At 40.0% G+C, this 6,214-nt stretch overlaps 1 non-coding gene across 1 annotated transcript; it reads right to left on the reverse strand.

Moving 5' to 3' along the window:
* Window positions 1-1,108: 1,108 nt before the first annotated feature.
* LOC127748182 (small nucleolar RNA R71) lies at window positions 1,109-1,216 on the reverse strand. The gene has a single exon (XR_008010125.1). It is a non-coding gene; the product is annotated as a small nucleolar RNA R71 (small nucleolar RNA).
* Window positions 1,217-6,214: the final 4,998 nt, after the last annotated feature.

A 6,214-nucleotide genomic window follows, 5' to 3' on the forward strand; every position in this document is an offset into this window, starting at 1 on the left:
ATTTTCAAAAATACTTGCTATCAATTAATGATTTGATTCAACATTTCAAGTATGTTGCCTTTTCTGTTGAGAAAGGTTTAATGTTTGAATCATATCTTTTCTTGTTAGCCAAGTCATTAATTTTCAAAATCAAATCTTTTTAAATTGTTTTTCAAAACATATCTTCTCAATCTCATCTTTTTATAACCATAACTTTTCAATCATATCTTCCTAATCACATCTTTTTCAAAATAGTTTTCAATCATATCTTTTTAATTTCTAATTTCAAAATCTTTTTCAAAAATCATTTGATTTCTTTTCCATTCTTAATTTTCGAAAATCAATTAATCTTTTTCAAAATGTTTTTAAAATGTTCTTAATTTATTTTCAAAAATTTCTTCCCCTCTTCTCACATCCTTCTATTTATGGACTAACACTAGTCCTCAATGCACAATTCGAACTCCATCTTTCCTTGATAAGTTCAAATTTTCTACTTCTTCCTTCTATTTTTCTTTTCCTCTGACACCTCAAGAAATCTCTATACTGTGACATAGAGGATTCCATATTTTCTTGTTCTTTTCTCTTTCATATGAGCAGGAGCAAAGACAAAAGCATTCTTGTTGAGGCTGACCCTTAACCTGAAAGGACCTTGAAGCGAAAGCTAAGAGAAGCTAAAGCATAATTCTCTGCAGAGGACCTAACAGAAATCTTCAAAGAAGAAGACATGGCAGCCGAAAACAACAACAATGCCAACAATACAAGGAAGGTGCTGGGTAACTTTACTGCACCTACTCCCGACTTCTATGGGAGAAGCATCTCTATCCATGCCGTTGGAGCAAACAACTTTGAGCTTAAGCCTCAATTAGTTTCTCTAATGCAACAGAATTGCAAGTTTCATGGACTTCCATTGGAAGATCCTCATCAATTTCTAGCTGAGTTCTTACAAATCTGTGACACTGTCAAAACCAATGGGGTTGACCCTGAGGTCTACAGACTTATGCTATTCCTTTTTGCTGTAAGAGACAGAGCTAAGATGTGGTTGGACTCACAACCTAAAGAAAGCCTGAACTCTTGGGAAAAGCTAATCAATGCCTTCTTGGCAAAGTTCTTTCCACCTCAAAAATTGAGTAAGCTTAGAGTGGAAGTCCAAACCTTCAGACAAAAGGAAGGTGAATCCCTCTATGAAGCTTGGGAAAGATACAAATAATTGATTAGAAAGTGTCCTTCTGACATGCTTTCTGAATGGAGCATCATAGGTATCTTCTATGATGGTCTGTCTGAACAGTCCAAGATGTCATTGGATAGTTCTGCTGGAGGCTATCTTTATCTGAAGAAGACGCCTGCAGAAGCTCAAGAACTGATTGAAATGGTTGCAAATAACCAATTCATGTACACTTCTGAAAGGAATCCTGTGAACAATGGGACGAATCAGAAGAAAGGAGTTCTTGAGATTGATACTCTGAATGCCATATTGGCTCAGAACAAAATATTGACTCAGCAAGTCAATATGTTTTCTCAAAGCCTGTCTGGAATGCAAGTTGCACCAGGCAGTACTAGGGACGCTACATCTGAAGAAGAAGCTTATGATCCTGAGAACCCTTCAATGGAAGAGGTGAATTACATGGGAAAACCCTATGGAAACACCTATAATCCTTCATGGAGAAATCATCCAAATCTTTCATGGAAGGATCAACAGAGACCTCAACAAGGTTTCAACAACAATAATGGTAGAAGAAACAGGTTTAGCAATGGCAAGCCTTTTCCATCATCTTCTCAGCAACAGACAGAGAATTCTAAGCAGAGCCACTCTAACTTAGCAACCATGGTCTCTGATCTAATCAAAACCACTCAAAGTTTCATGACTGGAACAAGGTCCTTCATTAGAAACTTGGAGGCACAAGTGGGTCAGCTGAGTAAGAAAATTACTGAATTCCCTCCTAGCACTCTTCCAAGCAATACAGAAGAGAATCCAAAAGGAGAGTGCAAGGCCATTAACATGACCTACATGTCCGAATTTGGAGAGGAGGAAGAGGCATTGAGCACCACTGAGGAAGGCCTCAATGGACGTTCACTGGCCTCTAATGAGTTCCCTAATGAGGAACCATGGGAATCTGAGGCTCACACTGAGACCATAGAGATTTCATTGGATTTACTTCTGCCATTCATGAGCTCTGATGAGTATTCTTCCTCTGAAAAGGATGAAGATGTCACTGAAGAGCAAGTTGCCAAGTACCTTGGAGCAATCATGAAGCTAAATGACAAGTTATTTGGTAATGAGACTTGGGAGGATGAACCACCTTTGCTCACCAAAGAGCTGGATAACTTGATTAGGCAGAGATTACCTTAAAAGACACAGGACCCTGGGAAGTTCTCAATACCTTGTACAGTAGGCACCATGACCTTCAAGAAGGCTCTGTGTGACCTAGGGTCAAGCATAAACCTCATGCCTCTCTTTGTAATGGAGAAGCAAGGGATCTTTGAGGTGCAAGCTGCAAAAATCTCACTAGAGATGGCAGACAATTCAAGAAAACAAGCTTATGGACTTGTAGAGGATGTTCTGGTAAAAGTTGAAGACCATTACATCCATGCTGATTTCATAGTCCTAGAGACTAGGAAGTGCATGGATGAATCCATCATCCTTGGCGGACCCTTCCTAGCCACAGCAAAGGCTGTGATTGATGTTGACAGAGGAGAATTGATCATTCAAGTGAATGAAGAATTCCTTGTGTTTAAGGCTCAAGGATATCCCTCTGTAACCATGGAGAGGAAGCATGAAGAGCTTCTCTCAAAACAGAGCCAAACAGAGCCCCCACAGTCAAACTCTAAGTTTGGTGTTGGGAGGCCGCAACCAACTTCTAAGTTTGGTGTTGAACCCCCACATTCAAACTCTAAGTTTGGTGTTGGGAGGTTTCAACATTGCTTTGAGCATATGTGAGGCTCCATGAGAGCCCACTGTCAAGCTACTGACATTAAAGAAGCGCTTGTTGGGAGGCAACCCAATGTTATATTTATCTATTTTTCCTTTGTTATTTTATGTTTTCTGTAGGTTGATGATCATGGGAAGTCACATAATCAGTTGAAAAAGGCAAAAACAGAATGAAAAACAGAAAGAAAAATAGCACACCCTGGAGGAAAACCTTGCTGGCGTTTAAACGCCAGTAAGAGCAGCAAATGGGTGTTTAACGCCCAGTCTAGCACCATTCTAGGCGTTTAACGCCAGAAAGGAGCACCAGATTGGCGTTAAACGCCAGGAAAGGGCAAGAAGTTGGCGTTAAACGCCAGAAATGGGCATTGGTGCAGGGATGACTTTTCCTTGACACCTTAGGATCTGTGGACCCCACAGGATCCCCACCTACTACCCCACCACTCTCTCTCTTCTTCACCCATTCACCAATCACCTCAATACCTCTTCCCCAAAAACCCCTCACCTATCAAATGCCACTATTCTCTTCACCACTCACATCCATCCTTCATAAAACCCCACCTACCTCACCATTCAAATTCAAACTACTTTCCCTCCCAAACCCACCCATACATGACCGAACCATACACCCCCTCTCCACTCCTATATAAACCCATCTTCACTCCTTCATTTTCACACAACCTAAACAATACTTCTTCCCCTTAGCCGAACCACAAAGCCTCCTCCATCTCCTTCATTTCTTCTTCTTCTACTCTCTTCTTTCTTCTTTTGCTCGAGGACGAGCAAACCTTTTAAGTTTGGTGTGGTAAAAGCATTGCTTTTTGTTTTTCCATAACCATCTATGGCATCCAAGGCTGGAGAAACCTCTAGAAGTGGAAAGGGAAGGCAAAAGCTTCCACCTCCGAGTCATGGGAGATGGAGAGATTCATCTCAAGGGTACATCCAGACCACTTCTATGAAGTTGTGGCCATGAAGAAGGTGATCCCCGAGGTCCCTTTCAAACTCAAAAAGAGTGAATATCCAGAGATCCGACATGAGATCCGAAGAAGAGGTTGGGAAGTTCTTACCAACCCCATTCAACAAGTCAAAATCTTAATGGTTCAAGAGTTCTATGCTAATGCATGGATCACCAAGAACCATGATCAAAGTCTGAACCCGGACCCAAAGAATTGGCTTAAAATGGTTCCGGGGGAATACTTAGATTTTAGTCCGGAAAATGTAAGGTTGGCATTCAACTTCCCCATGATGCAAGGAGATGAAGACCCTTACACTAGAAGGGTCAACTATGATCAAAGGTTGGACCAAGTCCTCATAGACATTTGTGAAGAGGGCGCTCAATGGAAGAGAGATTCAAGAGGAAAGCCAGTTCAACTGAGAAGGCATGACCTCAAGCCCGTGGCTAGAGGATGGTTGGAGTTTATCCAACGCTCAATTATTCCGACTAGCAACCGGTCCGAATTTACTATAGACCAGGCTATCATGATTCATAGCATCATGATTGGAGAGGAAGTAGAAGTTCATGAGGTTATATCCCAAGAACTTTATAAGGTGGCGGACAAGTCCTCTACCTTGGCAAGGTTAGCCTTTCCTCATCTCATTTGTCACCTTTGTTATTCAGTTGGAGTTGGCATAGAGGGAGACACCCTCATTGATGAGGACAAGCCCATCACTAAGAAAAGGATGGAGCAAACAAGAGACCCCTCTCATCATGAAACCCCTGAGATGCCTCAAGGGATGCATTTTCCTCCACAAAACTATTGGGAGAAAATCAATACCTCCGTAGGAGAATTGAGTTCCAACATGGGACAACTAAGGGTGGAGCAACAAGAACATTCCATCCTCCTCCATGAAATTAGAGAAGATCAAAGAATCATGAGAGAGGAGCAACAAAGGCAAGGAAGAGACATTGAGGAGCTCAAGCACTCCATAAGATCTTCAAGAGGAAGAACAAGCTGCCATCACTAAGGTGGACCCGTTATTTAATCTCCTTGTTCTTTATTTTTCTGTTTTTCAAAAAATCATGCTTATGTTTATCTATGTTTGTGTCTTAATGTCTTAGTGTCTATGCCTTAAAGTTATGAATGTCCTATGAATCCATCACCTTTCCTAAATGAAAAATGTTCGTAATTGAAAAAGAGAAGAATTGCATGAATTTTAAATTTTATAACAGATTAATTATTTTAATGTGGTGGCAATATTTTGGTTTCTGAATGTATGCTTGAACAGTGCATAAATCTTTTGAATTTGTTGTTCATGAATGTTGGTTCTTGAAAGAATGATGAAAAAGGAGACATGTTACTGAGGATCTAAAAAATCATAAAAATGATTCTTGAAGCAAGAAAAAGTAGTGAATACAAAAAAAAAGGAAAGAGAAAAACGAAAAAAAAAGAAAGAGAGAGAAAAACGAAAAAAAAAGAAAGAGAGAGAAAAACGAAAAAAAGAGAGAGAAAAAGAAAAAAATAAAGTTGTGATCCAAAGCAAAAAGAGTGTGCTTAAGAACCCTGGACACCTCTAATTGGGGACTCTAGCAAAGCTGAGTCACAATCTGAAAAGGTTCACCCAGTTATGTGTTTGTGGCATGTATGTATCCGGTGGTAATACTGGAAGACAGAGTGCTTTGGGCCACCGCCAAGACTCATAAAGTAGCTGTGTTCAAGAATCATCATACTTAACTAGGAGAATCAATAACACTATCTGGAATCTGAGTTCCTATAGAAGCCAGTCATTCTGAATTTCAAAGGATAGAGTGAGATGCCAAAACTATTCAGAGGCAAAAAGCTAAAGCCCCGCTCATCTAATTGATACTGATCTTCATAGATGTTTTTGGAGTTCATTGCATATTCTCTTCTTTTTATCTTATTTGATTTTCAGTTGCTTGGGGACAAGCAACAATTTAAGTTTGGTGATGTGATGAGCGGATAATTTATACGCTTTTTGGCATTATTTTTAGTATGTTTTTAGTATGTTTTAGTTAGTTTTTAGTATATTTTTATTAGTTTTTTGTTAAAATTCACTTTTATGGACTTTACTATGAGTTTGTGTGTTTTTCTGTGATTTCAGGTATTTTCTGGCTGAAATTGAGGGACCTGAGCAAAAATCTGATTCAGAGGCTGAAAAGGACCGCAGATGCTGTTGGATTCTGACCTCCCTGCACTCGAAGTTGATTTTCTAGAGCTAAAGAAGCCCAATTGGCGCTCTCTCAACTGCGTTGGAAAGTAGACATCCTGGGCTTTCCAGCAATATATAATAGTCCATATTTTTCCCGAGATTTGATGGCCCAAACCGGCGTTCCAAATCAGCTCAAAACTGCCC

This window comes from Arachis duranensis, chromosome 5, assembly GCF_000817695.3.
Source record: "Arachis duranensis cultivar V14167 chromosome 5, aradu.V14167.gnm2.J7QH, whole genome shotgun sequence".
NCBI classification, from domain to species: domain Eukaryota; kingdom Viridiplantae; phylum Streptophyta; class Magnoliopsida; order Fabales; family Fabaceae; genus Arachis; species Arachis duranensis.